Here is a 12,742-nt window from a genome sequence, read left to right as displayed (position 1 = left end):
CATTTTCGCTGTGATGGCAATAGTGAATTTTTAGCTCTGATTCGTAATCTTCTAAATGCCAATTACTTGATTAAGTCAGTATTTCTGACAGAATCTGTGGAGAAGGCTTGTTCTTTTTTGTTTCAGTTTTACAATAGAAGAAAAAATTGTGTGTCAGCTTGAGAAAAATGTTAACCTTTTTAACCTGTAGTTTTAAAAACAAAGCTTTGGGTACCTTGATCTTACAAGAGGCTTGATTTCTTTTTTTGAGACAGAGAGAATGGACCAATGGTGGGGGTTATTTATTTATTTATTTATTTATGGAGAGCATAGAATCATAGAATCACAGAATGCTTTGGGATGGAAGGGACCTCTAAAGGTCATCTCGTCCAACCCCCCTGCAATGGGCAAGGACATCTTCAACTAGATCAGGTTGCTCAGAGCCCCATCCAGCCTGACCTTGAATGTTTCCAAGGATGGGGCATCTACCACCTCTCTGAGCAGCCTGTCCCAGTGTTTCACCACCCTCATTGTAAAAAAACTCTTCCTTGTATCTAGTCTGAATCTACCCTCCTTTACTTTAAAACCATTACCCCTTGTCCTATCGCAACAGGCCCTGCTAAAAAGTCTGTCCCCATCTTTCTTATAAGCCCCCTTTAAGTGTTGAAAGGCTGAAGCCTGCAGCCTTCTCTTCTCCAGGCTGAACAACACCAGCTCTTTCAGCCTTTCGTTATAGCAGAGGTGTTCCATCCCTCTGATCTTTTTTCTGGCCCTAAAAAAAAAATGATTGAGACACCCAGCTGATTTGGATTTTTTTTTTTTTTTCCTGTCCTGGTATTAATAATAGTAATATTTTCTCAGAGTCTTTTAAAGCTAATCAACATAGATGCGTGTGATGAATTTTCTCCACAGTGGGTGTGAGAGAAAAACATGAAAATCCGTTTGGTGCTGTTGCTGCCAAAGAGGGATTCAGTAGAAATATCTAATGAACAGACATACAGATTAAAATACTTCTCTAAGAAGTTGTTTATATATTTTTGCCAAACGTTTCTCTCTACTACCCATTGCAATCAGAGGTATGGGAGAAGGCCTGTGGTCTTAAAACCTGACTTTAAAAGGTACTAATGCTGTTTTAGAAAAGAAAAATTCCAGTCAAATTTATCTCAGTTCTTAATTGTCTAAGATAAATTTTAAATCAATGATCTTTATGTTATAGTGAGAGGAGGTTAATCTCAGGTCACCTGTCATAGACATTTCTTACATCATAGGAAATAGAAACAACTTAGATCTGTTTTAAACTTGCCTGAGTGGCCATCCTGCATGCAGTACAGCAGTGGCTGTTTCCACCAGCTCAGGATTTGCCCAAACCTGTTTTGTGACCCCATAGATGTAGCACCTTGTGCAACTGAGAATTGTCGTCACCCTTGTGAAGCCTGTTCTAGTACTGATGTGAGAAAACAGTTCTGGTTTTATGTATATATGTGCTTTGTTCTTTTTTTCTCCAGTTGCTGGTTATGGTGTCTGATCTTTCACTCGAGTGTAGCAGTAGTACATTTCCTGCTAGAACACTCTGTGTGAAAGGGAGTGAGATCACTCTTCCGCCCTCCCCCAATTTTTCTAGCTTTCATCTACTACATGTACATCGATATCCTGTGTCTTTAAGGTTTGAATTAGTTTTTTTCAGAGGAGGCGCTTGACTGTGAATTTGCATAAGACAAGTGAGTTGACAGTAATTTTGTCTTTTGAGTAGCCCCACAAAAGAGGCTTATGTAATATTATGCATGTGCCAATAGACATTTGAGAAAGAAGTGTGCTTTTTTGAGGCCTTAAAGTAAGATCTGAGCCAACAGACTCTGTTGGGAAAGCATCCACTTTTTTATCTGTAACTTTTGAAGACCAAAGCATAAATTTGATTTATCTGTAATGGTTTCCCCTTCTGCTCTCCACGGGTTTTGAGATTAGTGTTTCTGATCTTGTTGATTTTAACTGTTCTGAATCACAGGGCTCACCTTCTAGTGCTCTGTCTGGTCATGTTCTCCCATACAAAACACGAGTGCTCTTCCGTGGCAGACTGTGAAAACACTTCTTGGAGTTTTAGTTGAATGAAATTCTTTATTGCTTTGGAAGCAAAAACAATTGTAAGTTACTAATTTCTTTAAGATTGATCATATACTGCAGCGGGCTATTAATATTTTCTCTTATGACAACTAGATAAGGCAGAAAAGTACGTTACTAATCTCAGGTAATGTATTCAGTGCTGCTGAAAAATACACAAGAGCAGACAATTTCTACCTCAGTGATGCACTGTGAGATACCCTAAGAGGAGAACAAAGTCAATTTGATTTTAATTACTTGTTCAGTATTGTTGTCTTGAAATAGTTGTTGGGTAAGGAATCTCTAGAGGATTTTCAGAAGCAAAAAAGTCTCAGGAATAGGCTTGGAAAATTCTGTACAAGCACCAAGTTACTGCCCTTCTCTAATTCACCTGCAGCTGCTGCAGAGGTTTCCACCCCAGCCACTCGCCTGTCCCTTGGCCAGCAGTTCTCACCCAGGTAGCAGAGGTGGTGAAATGAGCAGAGCTGTCTGCTCTTCAGGCTGCAGGGACTGCTGCAGTCCAGTCTTCCTCCGATTTCTCTTTGGCAGTAACCTACTGGTACTAGTGCTCATGATTAATTTCTGCAAACAAAGAATAAATGTTTTTCACTGGGTTGGTTCCCAGAACCCACTTGCTGCCTCACCATGTGGACGAAGTTCTGGTGCAAGTGAATGGCAATTTGGAGGGTAGAGCCACCATAGCTGGGACCTAGGTGGACTGAAACCACGACTGATCCAAACCTCCTGTTGCCAAGTCCATAGGCTGCTAAAATATACCTGTGCTGACTTTAATATACATTACTACCACAGCTAAGGTCTGTGATTCATGCTTCATTTTGGACTTACCTGTTACGGCTGAAGAGAAAACTTGCAGAAAGGGTGGTGGCAGGAATCTCTCCATGGCCACCTTTCAAAGAGTAACCGAATGAGGACAGATGTGCTTGTTTCCAGCAAGTGATGCTGCTCAAGTCAGCAGGTGCGTCTTGCTTTGCAGTGCTATCTGGTGTACACTACAGTTGTGATTATTAAAAAGACCTGACATAGCCAAACCCAGCATATCCGATATGGGTGGATCATACGGGGCTTTTTGGTAGTTGTCCGATTTTGGACTGTTCCAGCGAATCCCACAGTGAGAGAGGAGAAAGTCAACACACTGGAAGAAACTTTAAGAGACAGTTTATGCCGAATGTCAAAACATCTCTTAGAAGTTTGCAGTGCTTGTAGCAGGTGATAATAGTATCTTCAGCCTCACATCTAAATTTTGACTGGGTCAATGAATTTTTTGTTTCATTGTAAAAAGAGGTGGTCAGAACAGTATGATTATCTTTCTGTTTTTACATCTGTCAGTAGGCGAGCTGAAAATTCATTCCCAAGTCTTTTTCCCTAAAGGAGAAGGTATTTCCCAGTGCTAAGTGGTGCTTCTGTTAGGAGTCCTCTCATTGCTCAGAGTAGGTCTGATTTTTTTTGGCCCAGAATATTGGTTTTGAGTAAAAATAATCCTTTTGACACAACAGCGTGAGTTATTTTATGTTCATAAGTGAGCGAGACTTTATGCTTTCTCTAGTATGGGAATTTTGGCATGGATAGAAATGAATTTTTTTCCCCCACATTGTACTCTCCCATCTGATATTATTTGTGAAACAAATTTGTGAAAATTGCTTTATGGTTTAAGCTTTTAGGCCAAAAGAAGTCAATGCATGTTTTAAGCTTTATTTGAGGAGCTATCATTATCAATAGTGACATATCCTATGTTTCTTTGATCCAGATCATATGGCAAGTTTTATTTAAAGTACAAGCGTAAAAAAACCCATACAAAGTGAATCCTGTTTTGCTGATGCTGACATTCAGTCAGGAGAGGAACCCAGCAGTTAAAAACTGTATGATATATGTGTCTATGAAGCATATCTGACATTTATATGCTCGGTTTGGTTTTTGTTTTTGTTTTTTTTTTAAACCAGTGCCATTTTCTTGTGGTTGTGGTGCAGCCCTCTCAGCTATCTCATCATTGCGTTACACACCACACTCTTGTCAGTCCCACCATTGTGCATTTGGAGGCATCAAGGGTTTACCAAAGTCAGAGCAGCTATGTTTCGGGGAAGTAGTTGTCAAATTTTCTAATTTTTTTTCTCCCCTTTCATGTGCTGCTTTATCTCCTTTGGCTTTTCCGAACTGTTGTAATGCTATGAGATATGGCACTTCTCCATTGCTTCTGTTCTCAGTGCATTGGTATTAGAATTAAATGTATTCAGATGCCTGTTTTCTGAAAATCCAGAACAGGCTGCCCGGTTGAGCAGCATGCAGACAGGAATGGGAGCATGGGAAAGTTCCTTTGAAGAATGTTATATAAAAATAACTATTGGGAGCTTATCAGTATGTGAACTGTATATAAAAAAACAGATGCACACTGGATAAATAATAATAACTACAGTAGGCATCTGTCTAACGCAGCCTCCCAAAATTATAAAAATGAAACACGCTGTCTAACATCTCCTGTCCCTACAGACGAGCAGCATAGGAAGGATGAAAGTCAGCTAATACTAGCTTTTTTCCTGGAAAACATTCTCAGCTGTGGTGAGGTAACAGCTGGGCTGTTAGCTGCAAGCATCACTGCAACTGCGAGTGGTGGTCTGTGCAAGCTCAGCTGCTCTTCTGAAAGCGAAGGTAACTTTGCTGTAGAAAAAGCCTTAATCTAGGAATGAAATGGGATAGTGAATTTAAGAAATGTAGGCTTCTTGCTGGCCTTGCCTGCTCTCCAGGTGTTTGTATCTAAGTCCTTTGTACTCAACAAGTAGGGCCTGTTGGCAAACATGGAGTAAGGCATGTAGGATTAGTGTTGCCATCCGATCTGTTCCAATGAATAACTGGGAAGTTGCTGTCATCAGGGAGCAGAACTGATACCTAATTCATTGCCCAAAGCACCGTTTATGTCCTGGCCTGGCTTCCAAATGGTTTTGAAGAAGAGCTTTCTGAGGAGGCACCCTAATATGGAAATCATGGAAGTGTGGGCACATGTGGTGAGGCTGTCATCCTGAAAGGAACAGTGCTTCGTCAAGAGGTCAAAAATGGCTTTTTTGGCTGCTTCTGAATGAAGGAACAGTTGTAACTTTATAAGAACTCTGCCTCATCAGTTGCCCCTGCTTGCAAGCTGATGTATGTGATAAAATCAAAACCGAGTGTAAGTGATTCTCCAATATCAGTTTCATTTTGATTTGGAATTGCATTTTAGTTCATGAGGAGACTGACATTTGCAACATCTGGATTCACTGAAGGAGGCAGAGGCTCTATTTTTTCCTCATACTAGTAACGCCAGAGCCCCAAATGTTAAATAGTCTCTCTACTCATGCTGTGGATAAAGCCCTCTGAATTTTATGCAGTTACGACAGGGCAAATGTGCAGTTTTGAAAGTCACCATTTATAGCTAAGTCAAAGTAAAGTGCTCTAAGTGGGTTGATTCTGCAAGCTTTTGTCTTCTTAATGATTGGTCTTGTGACTAGAAACACTTAAAGGCAGCGTTCCCAAAGCTGTGCTTGCAGAGGGCTATTTAACAGGTAGGGTAAAAGCCAGAGGTGTCCTAATACCTGGGGTCCCTGCCCAGTTTGATAACACTGTATCTAAATAGCAATTTAAAGAGTGCCTGAATAACTTCACTTTTATTGTGTTCCAGGCATAACTCCGTCAGCAGACCCAGAAGGAGCTTGTGGCTGTCACGTGCAATAGCAGAAGGACAGGGTGAGCAGCCGGGGTCTGGAAATGGAGCTGTGGCCTCTGGGCTCTGCTTGGTTGAAGTTCCTGTGTGCTTCCTGCGTTCGGGTGCAGTCACTCACCTGGGCCTGGTGTATTCATGGCAGCGGTAGTGAGCTGGTTTTCTCAAAGACGGCCAGTCTGGAGTTTCATGTCAGTGCAAAGACAGGGAGATGTCTTAAAATAATATTTGCAGAGAGAGGGTTGATCACATTGTGTCTCTAATAGTCTTGCAGATGCTGTAAGATGTGTGCCAGATGTGGTACGTGTGCCAGAAAATGACATAGATGTATACCTAGTCAGCTTATGTTTGTCAAAGTGAGTATCTTCCCTTAACATGACACTCAAGTACGGTATCAGCTTTTGTATTGTCACATTCAAGACCCTATTAAGCATCTGGATCAAACAAATGGTACCGTGGATAGTTTGGCAGCTAGAACAAAGAACCTGTGAGGATTTTAAAGGATGGACCTCCATTTGTTTTTCTAATACCATGAGATTCAAACAATAATTGTGTTGAGAAAAGGGAGTTCCGTAGTTCATTAAACTACCTTCCTTCTGACAAGTATTTTTTGATGTTTTGGAAAGCTGTCTTCAGTGTAGCTCTTGGATATGTTTTAGTAGTGGTACTTTTTTCATTTATTCTGAAGCTGCTGTTGATATTTGTACATGTATGTTCTATGGTAGCTCTGCAAGTATAGCTGCGCAAGAATAAGGCATTTATTTTTGCTTGGACAGTTATCGGTATTAACATTATCTAGAATATTTTATAGAATATATTATATTATCTTTTGATCTTTTTCTAAAGACTTTCCCAGATGAAAAATTGAAAAAAAAATTACTTTCTGGAAACTGTTGGCTTCAGGTCTCTTGAAAAATGCTGATAAAAGGCAATGGCTAATACTCCTGAACCTGAAAACTATACTGTAGGCATATTTAGCTTTATAGATAATTCACTGTGTAAGGATCTTACTAAACAGAAAATGTTTATAATATGTGATACCATTAGTCCAATGCTACTGCATGCAAATTTGAGCATATGAATGGGATTTGAACATACAAATTGCTAATACAGCTACTTTTCCTGTGTCACTTTTGTGATACTGAGAAAAAAACAGTCCTCTAAAAGGTGCTTTAGACTCTTGATTCCACTTTGAACATCTGGTCAGGTTTATGCTGTCACTTTTTGGCTGCTTCAGAGAGAAGTTTCTTCTGCTTCGGCTGTCTGCTTAGAACGGTAATTCATCAAAAGGTATTAAGAAATTGGTGTTCATTCAGGTGTCAGTTATTCTTTGGTTCTGAGCAGTGTGCACCCCTCTTTGCCTTTAAGAAACAAAAGACCTGTAAGATACTGTAGCTGGTAGTAGCAAGGTGTATGTTTGCGAACTAAATATTCAAAATGAACTTCAAATTTTGCACTGACGTGCTTTCACATGAAAAATTTATACATCTGGGCTTCCCTGTACATATTTTCCCATGCTCAAATTTTGTCTACGCAGAAAATTGTCAGTATTTATCTAAGATTTGCTAACCTATTGCAGCTCAGCGTAAGCTGTCTCACGGGTCACCTGCGTGATGGATCTGTGGAGTCACTGCATGAGAACTGTGGATAGAAACACGCCAGGTGTGTTAGTGTGTGAGCAAAAATAAATTGAGGACAGACATTTTCAGATATTTATTACCAGCATACTAGATACAGTAATTGTTTACATTTAGAACTATATTGCTATCCTCTATTAAAAAAAAACAATACAAAAACACCTTTAAAAAGTTCACTTTTGGAAGTAGAATTGCATGGCTTGGAAAAATAGGAATTGTCTTATCCAGACTCCCTGGTGTCAGCATTTGTCACTGTCCTCTCTACATAACTGGTGTGTTTATTTTTTGGTATGTTCTTTGGGTTGTTTTGTTTTGTTTTGTTTTGTTTTTTCCCTCCACTTTGATTTCCAGTTAACTTTTTGCAATATGACCATTTGCTTCACTGCAGCAAGCTTTTGATTGGCTCCTCTTGGTAGTGTCAGGAGGAAGGGGCTGAGTGGTCATGCTAATTGAAATGTCTTTCATGTGGCAACTGAATCACTTGGAGATGTCACTTCTGGGTCCCTCCTCTTCCAGCTGTTTGTCCATTCTGTCTGTCTGTAGTTGCAAGGCCCGAATGGCACGCTTGTCTCAGTGTATCTGCAGTGAGTAGCACTGTGGACTGTGATCTTAACTGGGACTGTTGAATGCCACTTGAAATAAAAAAAAAAAGAATATTAATACCGATAAATGTCTTCCATCATAACTGACTTCTTTTGTCCTGCAGTAGGAAAATCGTTTGATAATTTTTTGTCTCTTAAATGGCAGTAAAAAGTAATTAGAAGTTAAGTGCAAAATCAGCACTGCTTTATGCGTAGTAGCCGTAGTGCTCCATGATCAAATGTGTGCTGCACTGGGGAGTAGCTTTGATGAAGAAATGGTGTTGGAGCTTTCCTCAACATCAGAAAGAGGTCTGGTTTTGCTAATTTATTACTCAAAATTGGCTAAAACCCAGTTTTCCATCAGCCTCTCTAAGTAAAGTGTATTCATCTTGTTTACAGTCTGTTCTTGGTTCTTCACATTTAAACTTTTTAAGCTTGCTTCTGTTTGTACATTGCAGTGCAGTCTGCTGTGGGATGGTGGCCCCAATTTTACATTGCCACTGAGCTGTAGCAATTTATTTCTGATGTTGAGATGCTGGAATATAGTATGATATTTGAGTACCAGTATTACGCCCTAGTGAACATGAGAAAATCATAAATGACATACTTCGTAACATATCTCATTGAAGTTAACATCCTTAATATTAAGTAAAGAAATGGGTGCATTATAAAGATAATTTTTGTGCTCAATTGTAATGAGAAATCCTTGATGCTGTGCCTTTTTCATGTAGTTATATTTGCAAATTCATCCTTTGTTGCTCTGGAAAGGGAGGGCTTGGTGGGCGTATCTTACAGTAAGGAGGCAAAAGACTAGCACATCAGTTTTCTTAACAAGTCTAGTAATATATTCACCAGATTTCTCAACTTCACAAAACCTCTTGAATGTTGATACTCTAGCAATGTGAGGAAGAGGAACCTTTTCTTGTGACTGTAGAGAAAGACTGTAAGAAAGAACCCAATAAATAAAAAAGATGTTCAGAAAAGTTACAGTTATTTTAATCTGGAAATTTTATTTATTAATATTCTTGAATATCTCATCATATTCAGCAACACTGAATAATTATTGACTTAATTTGGAATTGTGGTGCTACTTATAGTCTGTAAAATGAGATTATAGGTGTATGGAGTAAAATAGCTAAAATGGTTGGATACTTTTGAAAATGTTCTTCTTGCCTTTTTTGGTCTTTTTCTTTGAAGCATTTAATAATGTGCATAAGTTTTCTGTGAACTTGTTGACTTAAAATGAAAAATTTTGTTCCATAAACAAAGCAAAAAACGTTTTGTAGTTGTGTGGTCATAGAGGAGTATTATTCTTGTCATGTACGGAAATGCTAAGAATTTAACTTAAGAGTTTATAATTCTAGAGTGGTATCTGATGTATGTAGGTGAGATTATCATCTGGCGTAATTTTTGTTAAGGCCAGACAGGTCACTTCATCAGAAAACTTGGCCTGTTGCACTCCATTACATAATTAGTAACTAAGGTTACTTATTTTGGTGATTCATTTTGGCAAATATCCCAACTCTTAGTAGTGTATAGTCACCTTTAAAACTGAGGTTTAATTGTTGGAAGGAGACACGCAAAGTATTTGTATTTTCTGGCCAAAATCTGGAGCAACATAAAGCGTGCATGTGTTCTCTAGGACTGAACAGCCTTCTGCTGGAACACTGCTTGGAGGAGCACCAAGAAGTGCCTGCGAGCGCCAGATACTTGGCATTTTGGTGGCTTTCAGCTTTCATAGGGGTGGCAGACCAACTTGTGACAGTGACAGCCATGAACTGACTGCTGTTAACGAAACTTGGTTTGCTCCTGTTACAATGTCCATCCATCAGCTTTAGCAGCTTTTGCTATGCAGAGATATGGATTGATCATTTGCTCATAGCTCATACCTTCTGTTTTAGGCTTTGTGCTGGTATGAGGAGAGGCTTCATCCTTTGGCCAGATGCAATCTGCTAGACTTTCAGTAAAAACTCAAAAAGAAAATATTTAGCATCAGAATTGCAGGAATAATTTAACTGTAAGTACAGGATATAAGATGTCTTGTTGAACATGTTTTCAAAAAGAAACTTGGTTCAGAATTTTGGGTGATAGGTGTTTAAGTATGGGACCTTACTGGCAATTCTTGCCTTTGGTGCCCCTTTATTTGTGGCCTCTTGTTTCCTCTCTTGGGCACTTCATTCTTTTCCGTAGCCTAATTCATCTCCTCAGATAAGAAAATACAGAAAATACAGAGGAGGTTGTAAGAGAATATTTCTGTGGCTATATTGCCTCAATAAAAAGGGGGTGCTTTTCTCCTGTAGGAAAGGCTGAAAGAACAGTATGTGGTTCTGAAGAGTTTGTCTCAATTCTATATGAATTTTATGAAAAGATACAAGATGTGTGTCTATCCCAAGGGCCTTTACAATCAAGAAAGATTCTTTAAAAATAGTAAGAGGCCACTGATGTTTTCTTTCAGAATGGGTGTGTATGAATATATTTTTTTTCATAAGTCAGTCTTCCTATGTCTGAAGGCAGCCTGTCTTGTTTTTTGCACTAAAGCAATAGTTACGGACTTGAAGAAAGTGTCACCAGAGTTGAGTATCAAAATACCAGATAATATAATTGCAGCCCTATTCTGTTATGTTTTCATTTAATTGTCCAAAATAATCTTTCCCACCCCCCTGCCCCAGTTGTCTTTCAATGCCATCAGCTGGCATTAGCTATGTACTTTGGCATTCATTGTAATATGAACAACATTGTGTATTTTGGTGTCATTGTTTCCTAATTGCCTTTCTTTTCATTGAATATTTCTATTCTATTCAGTTGTTCTCATCTAAAAATCCCACTGAATTCCTGTCTTTTGCCTCTGAAAAGATATTGTATTCCCTTTTGAGAGCTGTTTGTGTTTTGAATGCTGATTAAGAATAGTATCAGCTGCTATGTGGCCTAGGCATTCTTTGGTGGTAATGTCGTCTTTTTTTTTGTTTGTTTGTTTTGTTTTACTTAATTTTTGTCTTGGCTGTCACTGCTTCTTAGGGAAGTAGCAGACTGATCATTTCTGTACTTTTGCTGATACAGTTACGGTGAGATTTTTCAGGATTACTGCCACCTGTTTTAGCAGCAGCTACTGAATAAGATTATATCAAGGTAGCCTGTTACTATTCTGAGGCTTGCAGGTGCAGAAAGACTTAAGTGTGGTTCCTTTTACTGCTTCCTTCCTATGTTAAGCTATAGTACTTCCACGATATAGAGTATAATTAGGGTATGAACTTTTTCTTTTGCCAAATGGGGAGCTATGACTGCAGTGTCTCTGGGCACATTTGGACTTTCTCTGTTTTAATCCTTAGCCTTCTTTAAACATTTCACTTCCTATTCTGTCCACATAAGTCAATATCACTACCTGGGCATATATGGTCATACACTACTAGGTCACACTTACCTTTTCAAGGATTTCAGGACATATCTTCAGTTGTAGCAAAAAAAAAAAAAAAGATAGTTTTTCTGAAGTTGGTGAAGGTAAAACAGCTCATGATTTGGTGTTTCCTCTGGAGTTTTAGACTTTGCAGTCCAAGTAGTAAGATTTTGTATTGTATTCAAAGTCTTGTATCCATATTGTGTTGTACTCTTTCTTTCCTTAGCTTTAGATGTAAAAAGGCTCATCTTAAGGACTTTGTAATGTAACTGATAACTTTGTGAGTGTTCCCAAAGCTAAGATTTTCTAGCTGATTAAACGTTCTTCCAGATGAGGAATCTTGACAATTGTGGAAAAGCAGTCTTTGAGGAATGTCCGCTTTTCTGCTTCAGTCTTCAAGATCATAAAGCTTTCCCCCCCACCCCCCTTATCTTTCTAAGTGATGGAAGAACTCTATGACTTTATTTTTAGGCAGAAATCTCCTCCTCATTTTGCAAGTCCACCTAGCCTTGCAGCCATCCTACTCCACAGCTGTCACAACAAACTTTCTTTCAGATGCTATTAAATGTATTAGACATCACTCTGCAGCATGTGAGTTTGTTACCCTGGGGCTTTTCAGTCTTTCCTAATGTTATCAAAACCACTGTGTGATTTTAAGGTTTCCTACATTCCTTGGAGGAAAATCAAATTGTACATGGTTAGGAAACTGATAGATACTCTGCAGATTTAGCAGATCTCTAGCAATTAAGTGGTTAATATCCTCAATTTATTGTTTTCTTTCCTCATTTCCCATAACCATGACTCTTGTGAACTCTCTGTATCCTTTTGTCTGTATTTTCAACTGGGATTTTGGGAAAACTTTGCCACACTGGAGAAGAAGCATTGCCCTAGCTTTGTTTATCCTGTTTCTGTTCCCTCTGCTCCTCTTTCAGTTCTCAGATTGCTGTAGACAGTGTTCTCATCTGAGATTTTTTTTTTATCCTCTTTCTCTCATTCTTTTCCATCTGTTACATTTAAGTAACTTGTATTGTAATGATTTTAATGGTGGTAACACCAGTTAGCCTGGCTACAGATTGTGTGTGCTAAAGTTCTTTATATAAGGGCACCATAAAAGATGAAGATCCCCCAATGATACTGCCCTTTAGCATCGAAGACAGTAATTAGCTACAGACAAATGGATCAGACAATAGGTGGAAGCATCCTTAAAGTAGCTGCTTAGCTAGTATTCAATGCATCTTCTTATGACACTGTCTGCGCTACCAACATAGCATTGTGCTGTACGTTTCATGCTCTTATACTAATTGGAGCTGGAAAAGACTTATTTCCTGCCTGTAATGTCTCTTTTTCTTCTGTATAC

General features: G+C 38.9%; 1 protein-coding gene across 5 annotated transcripts in view; it reads left to right on the top strand.

Annotated features, from left to right (window-relative positions):
• CPQ (carboxypeptidase Q) overlaps positions 1-12,742 on the top strand; it is a 167,657-nt gene that overhangs the window by 2,773 nt on the left and 152,142 nt on the right. The window contains exon 2 of one of the 5 annotated variants that reach the window (XM_087734969.1): positions 5,738-5,802. The exons of 2 other annotated variants lie outside the window; for them this stretch is intronic. The gene's annotated coding sequence lies outside the window, so the exon portion shown is untranslated. Of the gene's footprint in view, positions 1-5,737; positions 5,803-9,951; positions 10,012-12,742 lie in introns of those variants that run through there. 2 more of the 5 variants (XM_087734994.1, XM_087734986.1) reach the window with 2 other exon arrangements.

This window comes from Nipponia nippon, unplaced genomic scaffold (assembly GCF_047370975.1).
Source record: "Nipponia nippon isolate SJK-2023a ecotype South Korea unplaced genomic scaffold, ASM4737097v1 scaffold_1, whole genome shotgun sequence".
Lineage (NCBI taxonomy): Eukaryota > Metazoa > Chordata > Aves > Pelecaniformes > Threskiornithidae > Nipponia > Nipponia nippon.
The sequence above is the reverse complement of the archived record's forward strand: the minus strand, read 5'-3'. Positions and strand labels throughout refer to the sequence as shown.